Source organism: Symphalangus syndactylus, chromosome 21 (genome assembly GCF_028878055.3).
Source record: "Symphalangus syndactylus isolate Jambi chromosome 21, NHGRI_mSymSyn1-v2.1_pri, whole genome shotgun sequence".
Taxonomy (NCBI): domain Eukaryota; kingdom Metazoa; phylum Chordata; class Mammalia; order Primates; family Hylobatidae; genus Symphalangus; species Symphalangus syndactylus.
Window position 1 is genome coordinate 32,103,901 of NC_072443.2, and position 22,583 is coordinate 32,126,483.

The window sequence follows — 22,583 nt, forward strand, 5'->3', positions numbered from 1 at the left end:
GTGCAATGGCACGATCTTGGCTCACTGCAGCCTCCGCCTCCCCGTTTCAAGCAATTCCCCTGCCTCAGCTTTTTAAAACTCTTGGATCTTTCTGTGAAACTCTGAAAACTAAATAGCATTCCAGGCCGGGCACGGTGGCTTATGCCTCTAATCCTAGCACTTTGGAAGGCTGAGGCAGACGGATCATTTGAGGTCAGGAGTTCGAAACCACCCTGGCCAACATGGTGAAACCCCCGTCTCTACTAAAAATACAAAAATTAGCCAGGCGTGGTGGTGGGCGCCTGTAATCCCAGCTACTCAGGAGACTGAGGCAAGAGAATTGCTTGAACCCAGGAGGCAGAGGTTGCAGTGAGCAGAGATGGTGCCACTGCACTCCAGCCTGGGCAACAGAATGAGACTCTGTCTCAAAAAAAAAAAAAAAAAAAAGCATCCCAGTCAAAGCCAATTTAAGCTCAGTGGATTTCCCTGAAAGGTGCTTAACAAGGCTAGGGGTGAAAAGGAGGCAGAATTCTAGAATGGAGGAAGGCTTTCCAGCTGCATCATCAAATAGAAGAGCAAGTCCTTCAGGCAAACTGGGTAGGCTTAAAGAACAAAGCTGTGCTGTGTTATAAATGGCTTAGTACCACCCATTTGGGTTGTTAAAAACTTAGAAAATTGCTAGCTGAGTAAATCTTCCTTGAAACTATAGAGAAGGAAAAACTTTTTCTGCCCTGTTTAGTTCAGTAGCTGGGCCTGTGAATTAAATGAACGTAAGACAGGTAAACAGGAAAAAAGCACACATTTTATTTAATATTTTTACATGCACATGGGAGCATTCAAAAGAAAAATGAAGCAGATAGGACCAACAGCTTATATACCTTTTTTTTTTTTTAAAGAAAACAAAGAATGATACATTTGTAGGGAAGTGACAAAACAAAGGAAAAGGGATTTAAGGTTGACAAACTATGGACAAGTGACTAGGAAAAATATGAGTAAAATTAGTGGAAGATAAAGATTATTTTAATAGGTTTGTTTCTGCAGACCCATTTTAGCATTAATTTCCAGTCTCCCATCATAAAAATGTTCTTTTCCTGGTACAGGGATGGCTTCTTTCTCATGGGAAATTTTATGACTTGCTTTTAAGTAGAAAGGGGAACGTCAGAGAGCCCTTCATATATCTGCCGTATGGCAGGTGCCTTCAGATCACCATAATCAGTATGCAACAGCAGCATATTTTGGGGTGGCATGTTCTAAGCCCCACTCAACCTCATCAAAAGTGTCTGCCAGAAATCTAAAAGGAAAAAATCATATTTATATGTAAATCTTTAAAAGTGATGCCTTGTAAAACAATGTGAAGACATTACCTCTTCAAAACTGCCCTATAGATCAGAACCAGCGCACTCAGACAAAAAAATAGGAGTAACTATTGCAGTTGCTGTGATTAATTAAAATATCCAAGAGAATCTACAGACAAGCTATTAAGACAGCTCAGCAAGTTTGCCATATATAAGATCCAAACTGAAAAGAGTTATTGGATGCACAGTAATTCTTTGACTATTTTGAATTAAAAGCACTTAAAACCCCAAAAGTTACTGGAGATGATAGTTAGAAAAACAAACAAACCTCATAATAAGCAACACACAGCACCCAAGAACAAACCTAACATTATAGAGAAATTGTTAAACTTTACCGAAAGTTTTGGAAAAATTCAAATAGGAATACAATGTTTATATTGTATATTTGTCCAATCTATAAATTTAGTATAATTTCAACTATAATTCCAGGAGGGCTATTCTGAAATTCATATGTAAGCATAAATTTTAAAGAAGTCTGAGGTAGGAATTACAATATATCAGATAGCAAGATTCCTAATAAAAGTATAAATTAATGATATTATCAGAATATATACAAAATAGCCTGAAAGCAGATGAGCATTCATATGGAAACTTAGTATGCAGCAGAATCAGTGTTACCTCCTAGTGGAGAAAAATGAGCTATTCACAAAATGCTATTAAAACTGTGGACTATCCATATGGAAATAAAATTACGTCTATGACTTCCATCACATGAATTTCAGATGGATTGAAGACAAATGTAAAATATTTGTAATGTGTGGAAGAAAGCAGTATCTTTAACCTCGATGTAGGGAAGGAGTTCGTAAAAGAAATAAAAGATTTAAAAAGAGAAACTTATAAAAATTTAAGAACCCAGATACAAAATAGGGTTCTATAAACAGTGAATGAAGAAGATATTTGTGAGCCCTATAATATCAATGGATTAATCTCCAGGATACACAAATAGATCACTGCAAAGGCTCTGCCATTCTAAAGGATTGTAGGTGTGTCCGTTTAGCTTGGGGTTTCTTGTTCTAAGCACTAGTGCCATTTCAGGCTGGATCATTGTTGGAGGACTGTGTGTGCATTGCAGGATGTTAAGCAACATCCTCTACCCACTGGTTGCCAGTAGCACCACCCCTAATGGTAACAACGAAAAATGTCTCTGGACATTGCCAAATGGCCTCTGGTCGGGGGTGGGCGGCGGGGGGTGGGGGTGGAAGGGCAAATCACCCTGATTGAGAACCACTGCTCTAAATTCATGAATGGAAATTGCAAATGCCTTTATAAGGACCAGGCACGTAAAGGTAAATGAGTGATGTGTGTGAGAGACTTATGGGGACCCTGAAAATTCATGCATCATCTCGAGGAGGGGGTATTTTTGTCAGGCAAGAATGCAGCCCAACTTTGCAATGTGTTCTGATTTTGCAAGGATCTGAAGCTAGATTTATATGTCTGTGTGAGATCCTAATGCTCTTGAGGGTGACCTTTTTGCACAGAAAATGTTTGGTGAGCCACTTTAGTTGTTAAAGATATTTATTAATACATTAAAGTTCAAAATTTAGAAGCCTTGTTTTTAGTTTGATATTCAAATCTTGTTCAATTTATAAATGTAGCAAAATTGTTACAGCTATTTAAGGGGGTGGGGGGTGGTTTACAATTTAAATTCCTGTAGAGGTTTTACTTGTTTATAAACTCACTATATTCTCTTTAATGGCTGACAAACCATTCCAGATACTGATAAATTCCCTAAATCTAAAAGTAAAAGAGGTGGTGTGTGTGTGGGGGGGTGGGTGGTGGCGGAGTGGGTAATGCAGTGGATAACCTCTATTAAGTATTCCAATACTGTTTGTAAACATAGCTTTCAATGTAAAACCAAAAGTCAAAGTTATTCAATTACATGTTATAAACTGGAGTCACAAGTCAGCCTGTTTCTTTAATAGGCCAAAATTTCAACCTTTAGATACTTAAATATCAAATATGCACAAATCATTCTTCAACAGAATTATCACTGCTATGGGCTTACTTTCATCATTACTGTACTTCATGTCAAAACATTCCAGGATTAAAATATATTCAGCCTGGGAAAGAATTATCCCAACCTAAGACTAAGAATCTGTTTCCCCATCCAATGGATTAATACTGCGAGATTCCTGAGCCAAGCGTAGAAGGAATTCTTGTCTAAACTGCAATTACTTTTGCACTGACCTAATAGTTAACTGCTTCAGCTGACTTTTGCTCTCAAGGTAGAGAAATGCCATCCAATTATATTGTACATATTACAAGGCTTTGTTTGGCTCCATGGTGTCATTTTCTTCAGGGAGAAACAAAATGTATGTGTGAAGTGACTTCAGTTTACTATCCCTGGGTAAGTGATGTGGATGACTATTTAAGGGTTTCAGGTAGGTGTGTGTGCTGGTGGGGGCTGGGGTAGATGACATTCGAATTTGCATTTTAGAGTTCTGGCAATAATGTAGAGAAGGGACTTAGAAAGGTGAAAATTGATTCAGAAGGTGATTTGAATAGTTCAATGAGAGATTGTCCTAAACTAGGATGAGTGGCAATTAGAATAGTGAAAATATGACAGTTAACAGACTTTAGGAAGCAGATTCAACAGAACTTAGTAACCGACACCATGAGCTATTCTCTAAGGCATGAAAGGCACTATGAAGTTGGCCCACTTTGGGGCAAGAAAGGTAGTCTTTATACTCCTGTATCACTGGAAACTCTGAGCTTCCCCAGACGTCTGTGGTTGGGGTGGCTCTTATTGGCCAAAGGTAATTTTCTGGAAAAAAGATGCAGCTGTGAACACTGAACAGCCAATACTCATAGCAGCTGGAGAGTGAGTACAGCAGCCTGATGAAAGAGGAATCTGGGCAGGCACCAGCAGCTTTTGCTACAGTAGTTGACGTTAAAATACAGTTCTTCTGAATTTCTTTATGTGGAATATGTACTGAAGTAGTGAAACTTAGATAAAAAAAAATAAGGTTGCTAAAGGTACAAACCATACAAACTGTCAGATAGGAAAAATAGCATATAAGTAATTGCAAATATTTGAAACATTCAGCCTAGTTTCCTGATAAGAGTTCTATTGCATCATGTATATTAGTAACACTTTGATTTGATACATTTTGGGTACTAACAAGAAGGATTAATCTGATCTGTCAGAGTTTTGAAGGTTAAATAGAAATTGGTTTATTCTTCAAGGGATAGATTTAAAAGATTCAATTTATTTTACAGTCTGGGACAACATTCTTCCCCTAAGGAAAAATTAGATGTAAGACAGAGAGTAGTGTTAAAAATAAATGTCATAGGAGAAAGCTCTCTTAATAGGGCTCCCTAGAGCCTAACAAAAGCAGAATCTGCTAGATGCTACCTCCTGTGGAATTATCATACTTTCATGGTACAACTCTGAATCTCAATGCACAGTATGCCAGACTTTCTGATGGCCTGTTTCACAGATAGTTATTGGCGCCTTATCTTGAGGTTTTGGAAACGGTTGCCCAAACCATTACATGGTAATAAAATGTTAAGTCCAAATGCCTTATTTTTATTCGTAGCTCCTTCCTATTTGTGGAGATGAATTCCTACTCCACACCTGTACATTTTGCTTCTGAAGAGAAAAAGTAATCCATTTTGCATTTGCATCTAGTAAGATTTTAATGAGAGATTCTTTTCTTTCTGAAGGTGAGAGTGTGAAAAACCAAACTAATAGATCCAGGGATCAGATTTTGGCTTTTTGGCAACCACGGAGAGAGGGAGAAAGTATTTTCTAAGATTTGTGTATTTATGTATTTATTTTGGTACAACAAACAATTTAGCACATATAATATGTTAGGCACTGGGTTTTGGATGGTAATGCAAAGACTCATGGGCCTGGTGTCTATGCCCAAATAGCTCATGCTTTAATGCAGAGACACATGTACTTGGCAACTGAAACGTAGTATGATAGAGAAGTAGAGAGTATTTGGGATGAAAGCTTTCCAGACATTTATTTAACCCCTCCAAAAAACAGAATTGATTTCTTCCCCTCTGTACCCCCATAGCCTATGGTACTTCCTCTCTCTCGAGTCTCATTTTTATCCTGTGCATGGAAGGATCAGGAAGAATTAGGCAAGGGAAATTAGTGTAAGAAGCAATATATTTGAAGTAGGTATCCTGCCTTGAGAGGCAAACTTCAGAGCAAAGGTGATGGTTCCTTTCTTTCGTGTCTAATATGGAGGCTGGTGCTGTTTACCATTTTGCCTAGGTGTACAGGGGTATAAGTTGACTCTCTTTGGCTAAGAACTTCAGTAAGGGGTCTGCCATATATAGTCATATATTTCCAGGATCTAGAAGCAACATGTCTATCCACTAAGAATTCTAATTGGAACATGTTTAATTTTATTCCAAAGAACTCACCCCAAAAAAGTCCTAAATCAAAGGCATAAACTAAAATATTTTTAGTGACTTTCTAACAACTTATAATTTTTACTACATCTGCTTGATCTACATGCCCAGTGTATACTTTTTCTTTTAATTGTTACTACAGACTTCAGAGGAATACTATAAGCTCTGTAAAAGACTTTTCTTCCTTCTACCCAGTACCACAAGGCAGAGCATGGATTTATAATAGCAACTTTCTGAGGAAGAGTAGACAATTGAATGTAGACTTTATGGTTATCTAAGCCCCAAGAAAGAAGGGGAGATCCTCCCCGTAGTTTAACCATAAAGTAGAAGTCAATAATGATTTTCCTTTTACCTCATAGAGTTGTGCAAAAATGGCTGACCATCTACCAATCTACCAGCTCATTCTTTCTCTATTAATGTGAAATGTTTACGCTTATGCGATGGTGTTAATATGTGACCCCACCAAAAGTCATTTTGAAATTTAATTGCCATTGTAATAGTATTAAGAGGTAAGACCTTTACGAGGTGATTAGGCTGAGAGGCTTCATCTTCATGGGTGGGATTGGTGTTGCTATAAAAGGATGAATTCAGCCCCCTCTTGCTCTATCTCTCCATCTCATTTTTTGCCATGTGAGGACACAGCAAGAAGGTCCTTGCCAGATGCCAGCACCTTGATATTAGATTTCCTAGCTTCCAGAACTCTGAGCTAATACATTTCTGTTTATTATAAATTACTCAGTCTCAGGTATTCTTTTAGAGCAGCACAAAATGAACTAAGAGAGCTCATGTGGTCCATTTCTAGACTTCAAACTGACTTCAGTAGATATTTTTGCTTATTTTTATGCCTTCTAAAACTGTTTTTGTGGCTTTAGAGTAAGATTTGCTCTTTGGTAGAGCAATCCACCTTTTCCTTTCTCTCAGTCTTCTTGATTACTGTACATTTATTTTTTAAGATGAACTATGAATGTATTTAATGTTGAAATATATACTCTATACTTTTAAAAGATAATATTGAGCATATCATCCAGGGATACAGTGTGTACTATTTGAGTCTCTTATTGGGCTAAAAAGGTCACAGAAGAACTCATTTTTTTATTATTACACTGACATTTTATTTTAAAACAAATACTTGCTATTTTCCTTATGCTAGTGAGTTAGCACTGTAGAGTATGAAAATTTCATATTTTACTTTCTGAAGGCAAGAACAGACCATTACACTGTGAAAGATTTTAATCTCCTCAGCTTCTTGGAGGAAGAATAATACTTCTGAAATGGGAAGAGAGAGCTTTTATAAGTAAAATTAGAAATGCCTCAGAGGATCTTGCTCTTTCAAAGGAAACACCAACTCTTTTTATAAAATAAAAAGCAAAAGATCTTTATTCTTGCTTGGAATACAATGACGGCTTCCTTATAGTTTTCCCTCCAGATCTACCCCTCTTTCAGTCTTTTGTCTACATTGTTCCCAAAGTAATCTTCCTAAAATGCAAATATGGATATGCCTCTGTACTACCCGACATTCTTACATGGTTCCCCTATTCAGGACAATATTCAGTTTTCTTAGCTTGCTGTGTAAACACCAGGGACAGATTCAGGCTTTGTGGGGCTTAAAGCTTATACAGTTGGTGGGGGTGGGGGTGGAGGAGGCATAATTTTTAATTAAAAGAAATACCAAATTTTGAATTTGAAATCAGCTACAGTACTTTGGAAGGGAGCATGCAAGTAAAGCTCCCTGGAACATAAACTGCACTACTCTCTTGGTACATCTGCCTCTACTGGGGAATTGTTTTATCATCTGAAATGAGGCGAGGTTACCAGATCAATAAATAATGACCAAGATAGGCTGGGCATAGTACCTCATGCCTATAATCCCAGTATTTTGGGAGGCTGAGGCAGGAGGATTTCTTGAGCTAAGGAGTTCAAGACCAGCCTGGGCAACAACCAGTTAAGACCAACCAACTCTATCTTAAATAAATAAATATCAACCAAGATAAAGTAACTATCCAACAAGCTGACATTGCTTATAGCCCAGAGATCTCTGACTAGAATTCAAGAGTTAAGGTGGCTGCATATATCCAGGATGGTGCTTCCTATCAAGAAACAGGCTTGCTTGGTCAGTTTAATGATGACCCTTTATTATACTCATCATTAAAAGGAGAATATTATGCTCATAGTTTTAAGACTAAGTTGTTTTCATATAGGTTCAAGTTTGGCCCTTAAATCACCTAATTAAATAAAATTAGTTAAATTACTTTCCTGTGATTTGAGATTGCAACCCTCTACCCAGGCAGCAACTAACTTCCTGTGTTAATCCTTTATTATCTGGTTGAAACGTTTATTTAACAATCTTCCTGTCTGGCTGAGTCACAATTCTTAATAATATTTTAATGGTGGCTGATTGGATTCTGTATCTTTTACATCTTTGTCTGGCTCTGCAGTCAATACCACTAAAGTCATGCTAATGGCACTATGGTTAACTCCTCATGCCAGACAAGGGGTCTTCCCCAGTTGGAACTGGAGAAAATTTAATGATAGGAATGCTACACATATTCTGTCGTCATTTTGTCCTACCCTATATAATCATCCTCTCTTCATACTGCAAATTTTAGTCCTCCCTTTTGTTTCCTCTATAGCCTCTTGAAAAAAAAAAGCAGTGATTCCTTATTCTTTTATCTTTTGTGACCTTTCTCAAAGTATTTATGTTAGGTTGGATCCTCCAAGAAGCAGAGGCCAAAATGGGATTAGATATGTAAAAATTTTATTAGGCTATTTGCCTGGGATAGAACATGGGAAGGGACCACAGTCAGATCTTGATGCAACGCTGTTCACAAGTGAAGAGTAAAGGGAAGCAAGGTTGGGTGGAAGTGCTTGCTTTATGCTGCCATGCAGTCTAAGGGCCCCACTTAAAGCTGGCAGCCTTCTGCATCATCCTATATATGGGCCAGATCAATATTCTTAGGTTTGGAATCTGTTACCTCCAGAAACCAGAAAGGCTTTCAAAATGCTGTTCTTCCTTCCTTGTGTAGGAGATGCAAGATACAATAGTTTGTCTTTTATTTTGGAGAGGTTGTCTCAGCAGGCCCCCAATCACTGGATCCCCAAAACTTAACTGAAGTGACTGCACCTGACTCTTTGTTAGGTTATAATTTCTCATGCTCTAGAGTGCACGTGTCTTACCGAGGCCTCTAGCATACTAATCACCTCTTGCTCCCACTCAATCAGCATCATGTCACAGATATAATGGGCCAGTGTCATGTTCTATGGAACGTCCTGGAGGTCCAAATCTCTTCAGACTCTGTTATGACAGAGGACAGGACAGTTAACATAGCTCTGAGGAAAACTTTAAATAGATATTGTCTATTCCTGTGAATGCAAACTGTTTCTGATCCTCTTTCCTGATTGGGCTTAAATAGAATGCATTCACTAGATCAGTGCCTGCATAATGTGTATCTGAGGACATATTTGTTCTATCAAGGATACCACACTGGGCACAATAGCTACAAACTAGGATACTTCTTGGTTGATTCTGTGATAGTCTACAGTCATTCTCCAGGAGCCATCTGGTTTTTGAAGGAGCCAAAGTAGCAAATTGAATAGAGATAGAATAGGAACCACGATTCCTGCATCCTTCAGATCTTTAATGCTGTCACACATATTTGCCTTGCCTCTCCAGGTGATACTATATTGTTATTTATTTACTGCTTTGGGATGACAGTTTCAAAGGTTTCCATTTGGCTGTTCCCACTGTAATAGCTCTTACTCCACAGGCTAGAAACCTAGTGTGGGGATTACTTTACTTGCCAGATGTATCAGTTTTATTCATACATTTAAGGCTCTGTTGTCATGAAACATAGTTGCTGTGGTGAGGCAGAGTTCTTCTCCTAAAGCCCTAGCCCCTTCTTTAGCCTATGGGTTATGGGTGTGAACATTTGTTGTGGTCTGGGAACTGACCAAGCAAGCAATTGTGACATTGTTGGGCAGCCACCCAGCATCCTACTCCTCCATTCTTGTCTTTATTTCATTGTAGTGTTAAGCAGCACCCTTGTTAACTGCCCATCTGTTTTGCCCCTAGAACTATGATGCTCTGTTAACCATCTCCACAATTCCCTGTGGGTCAAGCAGCCTTGGCTGCCCCCTGGCCTTGCCAGTCATTATGGTAATTACAGCCTCCTGCCTCCTGATAATAAGTGCTGCCATCTGGCCTCTATTACATCAAGGCCCCATCATCTTAATGATATTAATCAGGCCAGCTATGTGACTGCCTCTAGTATCAGCACCCCTTGCCTACAGAGGGAACCATCACAGAGTTCCTTAGTGGTGCCAGTGCTCCTATCACCAATATATTCCTGATGGCCTTGGGGAATGGTGTGTTCTCTAGGCTCTTCTGAGGAACATAATCTTCTGGTGGGTTTTCTGGCCTTATGGCGTATATCCATTCCACATGTCTGCTTTCCTCGGCCTCAACTCCTTCATCTGCCTACTTCTAGGGCACCTTGAACATTCCCACTTTATTGAGAATTGGCTAGGCTTCTAGGAGCTACACCAGCTGTGAGTTTACCCATCCCCTGGAGTCCTTGCTAGGGTGTTAAATCCTGGGTCTTAAGAAAGTGCTCCCAAGTCAGTGAATTCTTTTTATGCAGTTGTACTTTCTGGCATCTTTGATCAAGAACTTCTAAAATACACTTTCGGGAGGAATTCACTGACTCCTGCTCATATGTGCCAGCTTATTCACATAATTCTTTAGGTATAAAGTCTCTTTCCTTCTTTATAAGGCCCAGCATATCCCCAGGTGGGTTACACTGGAATTTAACCCTAGTTATTGGCCTGGGAGCTAAGGAGAGGTAGTAGAGGTAGCCTTCCAGGGCATCATCTGTTGCCTTGTATGGGCAAGACTCCTGCTGTGCTGGGAGATGCTCCAGAAGTACTAGTTCTTACTAAGGAAAGGTGGGCTACCTCTGCAACCTTACAGGATCTGGAAGGTTGCAGAGTCAACCTCCTCAGAACATTCAGTGTCTATCTTTTTTCAGAGTTCCAGGTTTTCTCCATCAGGGAACTGATATTTACAAAATTGATTTGCCTTAGCTTAGCATTAAAATATCTCTGCCTACTTCAGGGTAGTGTGACTTCTTAGGGCTTCAAGTTTAAGCATTCCAGTGAGAAAGGAACATCATTTATGATAGCATCTACTGTGTTGTATTGGTCATAAGCCTACTCAGTCTCAGGAGGAGGGAACGAAAATACCTTTTTAAAAAAACTTTTAGGCCTGGAGGTACATGTGAAGGTTTGTTACATAGGTAAACACACGTCATGGGAGTTTGTTGTACATATTATTTCATCACCCAAGTATTATTGTGATAACAAAATAGTTATCATTTATGCTTCTCTCCCTCCTCCCACCTTCAGTAGACCCCTGTGCCTCTTGTTTCCTTGTGTTCATAAGTTCTTATAATTTAGCTCCCACTTATAAGTGAGAGCATGCAGTATTTGGTTTTCTGTTCCTGTGTTAGTTTGCTAAAGATGATGGCCTCCAGCTCCATCCATATTCCCACAAAAGACATGATCTTGTTCTTTTTTATGGCTGCATAGTTTTTCATGGTGTATATGTACCACATTTTCTCATCTAATTTGTCCTTGAAGGGCATTTAGGTTGATCCCATGTCTTCGCTATTGTGAATAGTGCTGTAATGAATATTTGTGTGCATGTGTTTTTATGGTAGACATCTTCCCTTTGCTCCACTAACTCACCAGCATCTGTTACTTTTTGACTTTTTAATAATAGCCATTCTGACTGGTGTGAGATGATATCTCATTGTGGTTTTGATTCACATTTCTGCTTCAGCCCCCAGTCACCTTAGACACTTCGAAGCCTGAAGGCTGGAATGGCTAAGTTGTCCAAACAGCAAAGATAGTGGCCTGCTCCTCCCTCTGGGAGCTGCATCCCAGGGAGGTTACAAATCTCTTTCAGCTGGAGAACACCAATAGGGGTGGCTGGAGGCCCTGGTTGGGAGGTGCCACACAGTGAGGAGGAATGAGATTGGGGACTCGCTTAAAGAAGCAGTGTGGCCATGTTTTTCTACAGCAGCTGTGCTGTGCTGGGGATCCCTTCCACCCCTGGTCTGCTCAGACACTGAAATGCCCAAAAGCTGAAACAGCTAAGTCTCCCAAACAGCAAAGATAGCAGCCCACCCTTCCATTTGGGAGCACTGTCCCAAGGAGAATTCAACATTCTGTTGGCTGGAGAACACCAGTGGGGTTGGCAGGAGGCCCCAGTTGGGAGGTCCCACCCTGTGAAGAGGAATAGGATCAGAAACCTACTTAAAGCAGCCATCTGGTCACATTTTGGTAGAGGAGCTGTGCTTTGCAGGGGGATCCCTTCTACCCCCAGTCGGCTAAGACTCTTCAAAGCCTGAAGGCTGGAATGGCTAAGGCACCCAAACAGCAATGATGGAGGCCCACCTCTCCCCACAGGAGCTCCTTCTCAGGGAGGTGCAATACTGCTACTGGTGGGTGGCTAAAATTCCAAGTCAGTGGGTCTGATTTTCTGAGGCACAATGGAAGTACAGCCTGCAGGCTGTTGCTGCTCAGCCCTCTGGATTCAACCTTTTCCCCTGTATGTACGGGGGTCTACCCTCCCACTTTGCCACAGCTGCAACTACTTTTGCCGGAAAGTCTGAGTATTTAAGGCTCCAGGGTCTCCACACATGCTTGAGCGGCTGCTCCACCAAGACTCCACATAGCTTTGTGTGTCAGACTGAAGGCCCTGGTGGGGTGGGCTCACAAAGAGATCTCCTAATCCAAGGGTTGCAAGGATCCATGGGAGAAATGTGGTTTCCTGGGGTTGCACATTTACTCAACGCCTCCCTGGGCAAAGGCGGTTCCCCAGGCTCCATGTTGCTCCCAGGTCCTGTCTTGCTTTTCTTCATTTTCCATAGGTCAAATTGTTTTCTTGATTAGTCCCAGTGCAAGTACCTGAATGTTTCAATTGAACATGTTGTATTTTCTCACCCCTTCCATTTCTTTCCATGAGAGGCACACACATTAGCTGCTTCTAGTTGACCATCTTGGCCACTCTCTACTCACCTTTTGATGGAAGGAGTACCAAATAATTTCGTGGCAGTTTTTTTTTTAAGCCAGCACAACCAGCCAACAGTCTTCCTGTAAGGAAGGTTTAGAAAACCTGCAGCTTGATTTGTTGCTTCTCAGCTCTCCTGCCATTGCTAGCTTCCTTGATTTATACTCATCATAACCATCTTCAACTTGTATTGAAGATACAATACTATTGTATTGTATCGTATTGTATTGCCTGTTTACCTCTATTTCAGTCTTCCTTCTTTCCCTGCACCTGGTACACAGGTGCTTAATAGGCACTCAATTGATTAAGAACAGTCTCTTAAATCTACTTTGGACACAAAATTAACATATATAATAGTGTATAAGGTAGAAAAATAAAATCTAAGGTTCATATGGCCCAAATCATACCATAAGAGCTAGGATTTCTTTGATCTCTCATCTATTATAAATTAAATCCAGGTTAATGAAATCCAGGAATTATCCAAATAACAAATTATAGGGAGCTCAGAATTCTTTCTTTTTCCGAGGTGGTTGATAAACATTTCAACAACAATCTGACATATAATTCCAAAATAACGAAACCTAAACTTGCCTCCAGAAATGGCCTTTCTGAACTGGGAATTAGGGAACTGAATTCTTACCCAAAAGCAATTAAATGGCCTTGAATAGGTAAGTTATGACTTCGTAAGGGTGTTCTCAGTGCAATCAAGGCCATGCGTTTACCACGGTAAGAGAACTGTAGGAGAGTTAGGAAGAATGACATCACTTTGTCCTGAAGGATGTTCAGAAAAATTATTTCGCCTTTTACTAGTCATATCTCTCTCTAAAAATCTTACCAAAATGTAAATAAATATTGAATTACAGATCAAAGTATTTAATTTCTATCTGCACAATGGATAAAATGCAAAGTAACAAAAGAAGCAAAGGGAAATGAATGAAATTAAAGCCAAATACATCTTATGGCTGTGCATCAAATTACCCTTGAGTTTGTTTAATCTCCATATGATTTATACACGAAGAGCTAGCTAATTTGTGATATTGTCTGGAGAACTCAGAGGTATCAGAATGAAACCAGTTTTTCCAAACTAAAATGAGTTGGGAAGATAAGAAAATCCACCATTTAAAATAAATTGGCTCAGGGACTAGCTAAAACTCAGGACAAAGCTATATCACAATGAAATCCTTATTGGCAACTTAGCTTTGACCTATCAGTAAATACAAAATTCTCATTTTAGTCCTTTGCAGCAATAGATATCATTTATTTATCAAGTTGATTTTGCTGTGACAATTTGCATAATTCAGTAATTTAAGAAATTTACACAATTATAAAGACAAAACAAGGATGTATTACAATTAGAAAAACAGATTTTCTACCAATCTATGCTTTTTGTAATTGATTTAATACAGCAATAGATTGGCCTTCAATTGTGCAGAATCTAATTATTGGATTTAGTCCTGTAATTCTTGAAGATTGGCAGGATTACACCTTTACCTTTCTTGTGTTCCCCTTGTTTTTGTAGTCAGACTGGAATAGAGCCAAGTGGCTTGCTATCTCCGTGATCTTCCTATCTCACTTCTGGCAGGCCTGATCAAAGAGAGCATATATATGTGGAGATGGGAGATAATAGCTCTTTTACGTTGCTTTAGCATAAATTCTACTGGGTTGAAAGCTTAAAATAATATTGAAAAGTATTATGACTCCAGAAAGCATCTGGTTGGGTAGCTATATCCCAACCAGGGGCCAATTCTAAGAATTATGGAGAGAGGGGAAGCAGGGCAGCTATGTCTGACATCAATTAAGACTGCAAAAATAAAGATTTTTTTTTAGTTTGAGAAACTTACTGAATTTACCCAAGTCTTAAGAGAATACAGACATTCAATGTATATTCAGAAATACATGTATTTTGTGATACCTATTTATCCTTGGTAGTTTCTAGCTATGAAGCCCATGTCATTAATTGAGAATTAATTAATCCTTTTAGGGACCAAATTTAACATTTGATGAGAGTCTTCTCAAACACGTGGTATAAGTGATCCTGGTCCATTGAAAACCGGTTCATCAAACAGCAGTTGTGCTGCTACGCAGATGCCCATCCTCCACCAAGGGCCTTCTGACTTAGGTGTTTGGATGGAGGCTGTACGTCTGTATGTTTTAAATTTCCGCCATTGACTCTGAAATGCAGCTAGGAGTTATCCTCCAAGGAAAGTCACTGCTCCTAGCTTGCATCTTGTTGCTATGGATAAGAATTCAGAGCCACCTTATTTCTATTTAACAAGCTACTGCTTGTCAGATTAACTACACTTCCCTGTGACATTTTGCAATGTGAATTTTGCTCCCATAGTTTTCACTTCATTCCATTCATCCTGGGCTTTGACTTCCTATTCATACCATTCTACCTTACAGTAAAGATTTTTCTCCTTTATGGAGAGAAAATAAAATCAAAATTAAACAATTCTACCTTCTTTCACTTGATGACTTTTTAAAAATATTTTTCAAGGAGTAAAATCTATTCTGTCTTTATTGCTGTCTTTTTCTGCAAGCCTAGTTTCAACTTCCTAATGCAAATCTTTATTGTTTTTTGTTATATCCTGTTCCCTGAAACTATAATCTGAGTTGAATTTGTTTACATGTTTCCCTTTTTTCTTTCCTCTTTTACCTGCTAAGTGATTCAGGTGCCAGAGTTTAGTTTGAGCCTCCCATCAGGATGGAACTGTCTTTCACAATAATAGATTATCTGGCATTTCAATGTTCTGAATGTTTTGAAATAAACCTTTCTTATATCTGGCACATTTTTCACAATGTGCTTGACATTCTTTTATTTAGTTATGATAGATTGTGAGGTGTTTTCACTTTCTCCGAAAGTTTCTATTACTTCTACTTCAAAAAACATTAATTTATGTTGGTCAGAGTGAAATTAATTCAAGAGGAACAAATGCTTTCTCCCAAAAAAGCAACTTCTTAAAAACCTTGCTTCATCCTTTTCTAAAGGATTTGCTAGGCAAATCAAGAATTTTAGAGTATATTCTCTTTTTTGATACTCCCTCTATACAAACATTTCTATATCAATAGTCAACTCAGACAAGGTTTTATGTAAATAGAATTTTTAATTAGTTTCTATAATAGAATAAAAATTAGAATCATCTAATGTGTCCAGTGGTCCATAGTTAATACTTAACAGTATATATGGGTGCTGATTTAGGCAACATTGAAAAAGGTGTTTTAAGATATGACATGGAAAAATACTTATGTAATACAAAAGTAGATCTGAAAATTGTGTAAACAATGTGTTCTAAAAATATTTGCATACAAAAATCAGATTTTTAAAAAGTTATTTTATTATGATTATTGCATTATGTTTTTCTTTTTTAATTTTCCAAAGTCTCTATCATCATATACTATTGTAAAAATCAGGAAAATTTATTGGATCATTTTTATCATATACACATTCTGTCAATGAATATCTGCCTGTAGTTGCACCAGACCAATCTGCTTCAACTTTCATGTAACAAACTTGTAAATTGTTTTTCAGTTGCCATGAACTCTTCGGTCACATAACCTTAGGTCATGTGCCCAGATGAACCAAGTGTGCAACCACAGGGGAAGCCTAAGTGCGTAAAGAGTGGGAACTGAATTCAGAAGCTGACATTGCATGACAAGATCTAGGATCCAATCAGATAGAGCTCTGGCATCATTCCATGGCAGGATCCAGTCAGGTCATGCATCCTGGCACCACCTCACGGTAAGATCCCATCAGGTCACAGCTCATTATCCTATGCTTATAAAACCTGACCCAGCCCCCAGTTTGGGGGAACATTGCTTTGAGAATTATCACCAGTGTTCTCCTTACTTATTACAAGTCATAAAATCCCCTTGCTAAATCTTCCTTCATTGTGGTCATTGGGTTGATACCTGCTAAGTGTCCAAACCCACCAACTATGTAGGTAACAAAATTCTGGTGACCCAGATGGAACTGGGACTCAGGTCCTGATCCCAAATTCCTCAAAGGCTCCTTACGAATGAAACAGTAGGCAGAGGCAGCTTGCCTAGACTAACTGACTTATGTTGCCTGAGAGGGGTTGGGTGCCATTCCCATGGACCTCAAGTTTGGTGTCCTGCCCACTAGATGGTCGCTTGGACCTACCCCAATGGATCGCTGGGACCTTTTGTTTGGCATTCCTTTGGGGGAGTAAGTGAACTTTGCCCTGTGGGCTGACTAGAAGGGTAATTCTCTGGACCAAGCATAGCACACCTCTGATTGTGTTTCTGTCCCTGGCGGCTTTGTGATCTGGGGGATTGAGAGACATCCCTGTCCTGATAAGGGCAATCTGGAGCTAGATAGCTAGCTGACTGTGGGACTAGTTTTAGGAATTAGTTTTGTCGAGAGACAGGCTTTCATAGGAGGCTGAAGGGCTTGGTCTCCTGAGCCCCCTGTTTGCCATAACCTGGATCACCCACCGGAAGCTGGAGCTCTGGCATTTGATGCAAAAAAAAAAAAAAAAAAAAAAGGCCAGGTGTGGTGGCTTATGCCTGTAATCCTAGCACTTTGGGAGGCCGAGTTGGATGGATCACCTGAGGTCAGGAGTTCAAGACCAGCCTGGCCAACAGGGCAAAACCCCGTCTCTACTAAAAATACAAAAATTAGCTGGATGTGGTGGTGGGTGCCTGTAATCTCAGCTACTAGGGAGGCTGAGGCAGGAGAATTGCTTAAACCCAGGAGGTGGAGGTTACAGTGAGCCAAGATGATGCCATTGCACTCCAGCCTAGGCGACAGAGCAAGACTCTGTTTCAAAAAAAAAAAAAAAAAAAAAATAGTTGAACCCAGAGTGGGCCAAGAGTTGTGGGATCTGTGTCACCACCAATCCTGCTTCTAAGCCTCTGGTGGCTTGCACTAGACCCTGAATAGGGATCCTAGGAAATGAGGAACATTGCAGCAGGACTCTAGCAGCACAAGTCATACAAGTAAACTACAAAAAGTAGAAGGGTAATTGGGAATGCTGATATCTCAATTGGTCAAGATTGCTTTTAAGGCATTTAACACTGTGACCAAGTCCAAGAAGGGCAAAAACAACTCGAGATGAGAAAACAAGCTATGCCGCTTACCACAGTTCTTAACTGCAACCAGCCAGCACTCAAGGCATTTACTGGAAAAGACAAACAGCCATGGGTAAAGACCCCCTAAGGTCCCCACTGCCTAGCCAAAAGGGTTATCCACCCTTGAGGCCACAACAATGTGCATATTGTAAACTAGAGGGCAATTAGAAACAGGAGTGTTCTAACTGTCTCTGGAAGATAGAAGAGGGAAGAAAAGAGGCTTCCCATCAATCAGCCCAGCAGATGCCACAGTTTGCTGATAGTAACCAGAAATAATGAGACCCTGAGGGTCAGGGGCTCCTCTACAATCTAGGAACCCTGGGTAACAATTGCTGTGGGAAAGAGACTCATGGGCTTTCTGACACTAGAGCTAAACTTCTTCCATTAGCCTCCCCTTCCTGCTGCTCTGCCTCTTTACTTTGCTACCCTGTTCTCTCTAAAATTTGATGAAGGGCTTCAGCCATGTGAGATAGATGAATTTCAGCTAAAATTGCTAGTCTGACAGAGACACAGTTTGAATCTAACTGTCCTTTAAAGTAGGGAGTTGTACCTAACCCGTGGTTAAAGTTTTAAAAAATTAATCCTTCAAGATCATTATTTACATCTGGTGGTACGTACAGGTCTGACTGTATTTGTCTATGGTACCAAATTGGCATATAAAAAAATGAGTACTTCTAAACTAAACAAATAAAAGCCAATGCTTTTCAAGTTCACATGCCTGGGTAATCATTTAGAGAATAAGACTAGTCTTAAGTCTTAATAAAACTGTTGGTTTGATGGGGATGTTTGTCTTTTGAAATTTAACTTTAAGATTCTTACTTTCATGACACTTACCTGATATGCAGTTATATAAGGTAACTAACATAATTTGTAATGATGACTAGCTTTGTCTAATGTGTCAGCTCTCGTAAGTAATCTAGGTAAACTGCTAAAAACAAATAAATTAGGTAAAGGTAAATGGGATAAATATCTATAAATAAATTTTTATGTAATTTGAAATCCTAAATTAAATAATAGATACTCATTGAATCTATGGCTCAGTTCCAAATTAGACAAAAACTGGAACAAATTGCTGATTGGCTTCTTATATTTTATAGAAAGACTGATATGATTTGACTGTGTGCCCACCCAAATCTCATCTTGAGTAGTTCCAATAATCCCCACATGTCACGGAAGGGACCCGGTGTGAGGTGATTGAATCATGGGGGCATACTGTTCTTGTGATAGTGAGTGAGTTCTTATGAGATCTGATGGTTTTATAAGGGGCTTTCCCTGCTTTTGCTTGGCACTTCTCCTTGCTGCTGCCATGTGAAGAAGGATGTGTTTGCTTCCCATTCTGCCATGATTGTAAGTTTCCTGAGGCCTCCCTAGCCATGCTGAACTGTGAGTCAATTAAATCTCTTTCCTTTATAAATTATCCAGTCTCAGGTATGTCTTTATTAGCAGCATGAAAATAGGCTAATACAGTAAATTGGTACTGGTAGAGTAGGGTACTGCTGTAAAGATACCCAAAAATGTGGAAGTGATTTTGGAACTGGATAATAGGCAGAGATTGAAACAGTTTGGAGGGCTCAGAAGAAGATAGGAAAACATGGAAAAGTTTGAAACTTCCTATAGACTTGAAGAGCTCAAAAGACAGGAAGATGTGGGGAAGTTTGGAACTTCCTAGAGACTTGTTGAATGGCTTTGACAAAACAATGAAATCCAGCCTGGGGTGGTCTTAGATGGAGATGAGGAACTTGTTGGGAACTGGAATAAGGTGACTCTTGCTATGTTTTAGCAAAGAGACTGGTGGCATTTTACCCCTGCCCTAGAGATGTTTGGAACTTTGAACTTGAGAGAGATGATTTAGAGTATCTGGTGGAAGAAATTTCTAAGCAGCAAAGCATTCAAGAGGAAGCAGAGCATAAACATTTGGAAAATTTGCAGCCTGATGATGCAATAGAAAAAAAAAAACCCATTTTCTGGGGAGAAATTCAAGCCTGCTGTGGAAATTTGCATAACTAACAAGGAGCTGAATGTTAATTACCAAGGCAATGGGGGAAATGTCTCCAGGGCACGTCAGAGGACTTTGACACAGTCCCTCCCATCACAGGCCCAGAAGCCTAGGAGGAAAAAATGGTTTCCTGGGCCAGGCCCAGGGCCCCGTTCTGTGTGCAGCCTAGAGACTTGGTGCCCTGCATCCCAGCTGCTCCAGCCATGGCTATAATGGGCCAAGGTAGAGTTCAGGCTGTAGCTTCAGAGGGTGCAAACCCCAAGCCTTGGCAGCTTCCATGTGGTATTGAGCCTGCAAGTGCACAGAAGTCAAGAATTGAAGTTTGGGAACCTCTGCCTAGATTTCAGAGGATGTATGGAAATGCCTGGATGTCCAGGCAGAAGTTTGCTGCAGGGGCAGGGCCCTCACACAGATCCTCTTCTAGGGCAGTGCAGAAGGGAAAAGTGGGATTGGAGCACCCGTACAGAGTCCCCACTGGGGTACTGCCTAGTGGAGCTATCAGAAGAGGGCGACTGTCCTCCAGACCCCAGAATGGTAGATCCACCAACAGCTTGCACTGTATGCCTGGAAAAGCTGCAGACACTCAGTACCAGCCTATGAAAGCAGCTGGGAGCAGGGGCTACCCCATGCAAAGCCACAGAGGCGGAATGGCCCAAGGCTGTGGGAGCCCACCTCTTGTATCAGTGTGACCTGGATGTAATACTATCAAAGGAGATCATTTTGGAACTTTAAGGTTTAATGACTGCCCAGCTGGATTTTGGACTTGCCTAGGGCCTGTAGCCTCTTTGTTTTGGCCAATTTCTCCCATTTGGAATGGGTGTATTTACCCAATGCCTATACCCCCATTGTATCTAGGAGGTAACTAACTTGCTTTTGATTTTACAGGCTCATAGGCAGAAGGGACTTGTGTTGTCTCAGATGAGACTTTGGACTTAGACTCTTGGGTTAATGCTAAAATGAATTAAGACTTTGGGGTACTGTTGGAAGGGCTTGATTATGTTTTGTAACATGAGGACATGAGATTTGGGAGGGGGCAGGGGCAGAATGATATGGTTTGGCTGTGTCCTCACCCAAATCTCATATTGAATTGTAGTTCCCATAATCCCCATATGTTGTGGGAGGGACCTGGTGGGAGGTAATTGAACCATGGGTTTGATTACCTTTATGCTATTCTCTTAATAGTGAGTGAGTTCTTATGAGATCTGGTGGTTTTATAAGGGGCTTCCCCAACTTTTGTGCAGCACTTCTCCTGCTGCCACCATGTGAATAAGGATGCATTTGCTTCCCCTTCTGCCATGCTTGTAAGTTTCCTGAGGCCTCTCCAGCCATGCTGAACTTGAGTCAATTAAATCTCTTTCCTTTATAAATTACCCAGTCTCAAGTATGTCTTTATTAGCAGAGTGAGAACAAACTAATACAAAGACTAAATATGTTTGGGCCTATAAATATGCATAAAAATTATGCTAAAGGAAAACATATTTTTCTAAAAATCATAAAATGGTTTTTGTGTATAAAATACTAATATATTTTATACACAAAATATACACAGACAATTGAAGTTTTTGTGCTTACTGTGTTTTTAATAAAATTTAGGAGTACTGAGAATTTTAAAAAATTCTAACTAATTTATGATTCTATATATGAGGTATGCCAAAAGTAAGATGTGTTATTAATAAGAAAAAATTATGAGAAAGACATAAAATGTGTTCTTTATTGAGAAAAAGAGTAATTTTGTCTTATTTGGAAGTTATTTAAAGGGAGGTCTAAAATATGGATTTAGGAAGAAATTAGAAACAAGATAGAAGGGAGCCAGCAAATAGGAGAGAGAGAGATGTGAAGAAAGTTATAAATGTGAAGATGTATAGTTTGTATGAGGAAGAATCATATGTAGTAAATCTTTGTCCTTGTGTGAAATGACTCGTTATTGAAGAAAGATAAAGTATAAGGCAAGGCAGAAAGTCCAAGCATGTTGTTGACCACGTGACTAAGTAATGATAAGGTTTATAAAAAGAAAGTTTCTGAAAAGAAATTTGAGGTTTGATTAAATTGGCTATAAGTAAAATAATTATTTTTAACAGTCTTACTAAACAATGAACTTCGATGTTAAAACACACTGATACAGAACTTAAAATTTTGGCCCTCCTATATTAAAACAGGGGTTTCTTAAAATATTGGTTTGTTCTTAATAAGATTGGGAGAGGTTTTGATTTTTAATTCTGAAATCTGTTTCTTTAACAGCCTTTCTCTGAATTATGAATTAGTTTCTATTTCTGTCACATTCCTTCCTGAGAACTGTCTATTTTCCCTGGTTTCAGGTTTATCTTGAAGGTCTTAGAAAAGCAATGTTTTATTCCAGTATAATTTGATTTTGTATTAGTCTTCTCTTAATGTGTCTGAATTGTTTCCTGTAACCAGAACTTCTATGCTGTTACTAAATGTATTACCCTGCTCAAGGTTACTGGCCTAAAAAGCAAAGATTGTTTAGGAAAACTGAGCTTTTGAAAGGGTTAAGGTTTTTACATCCATGTAATTTTCTGTATTGCTATAGAAGTCTTTTGATTGTCACTCTGGTTCAATGAGTAACTATTATATAGGAGCAACGTATGATTCTGTTGAAGGAAGTATTTTGATTTTTTTTTTTTTTTTTTTACATCTTTGGCAGATTTTCCAGGATCCAAATCTGAATTCAAGCCTCTTAGCCTAAAATTAACTTTGAGATTTTTCC

The 22,583-nt window shown here is 39.4% G+C and overlaps 1 protein-coding gene across 14 annotated transcripts in view; it reads left to right on the forward strand.

Annotated features, from left to right (window-relative positions):
- Window positions 1-22,583, forward strand: part of HHLA2 (HHLA2 member of B7 family) — a 263,843-nt gene that overhangs the window by 103,722 nt on the left and 137,538 nt on the right. For all 14 annotated transcript variants that reach the window (XM_063630628.1, XM_063630621.1, XM_063630625.1 and 11 more), the window contains one exon: window positions 16,301-16,510. The gene's annotated coding sequence lies outside the window, so the exon portion shown is untranslated. The remainder of the gene's footprint in view (window positions 1-16,300; window positions 16,511-22,583) is intronic.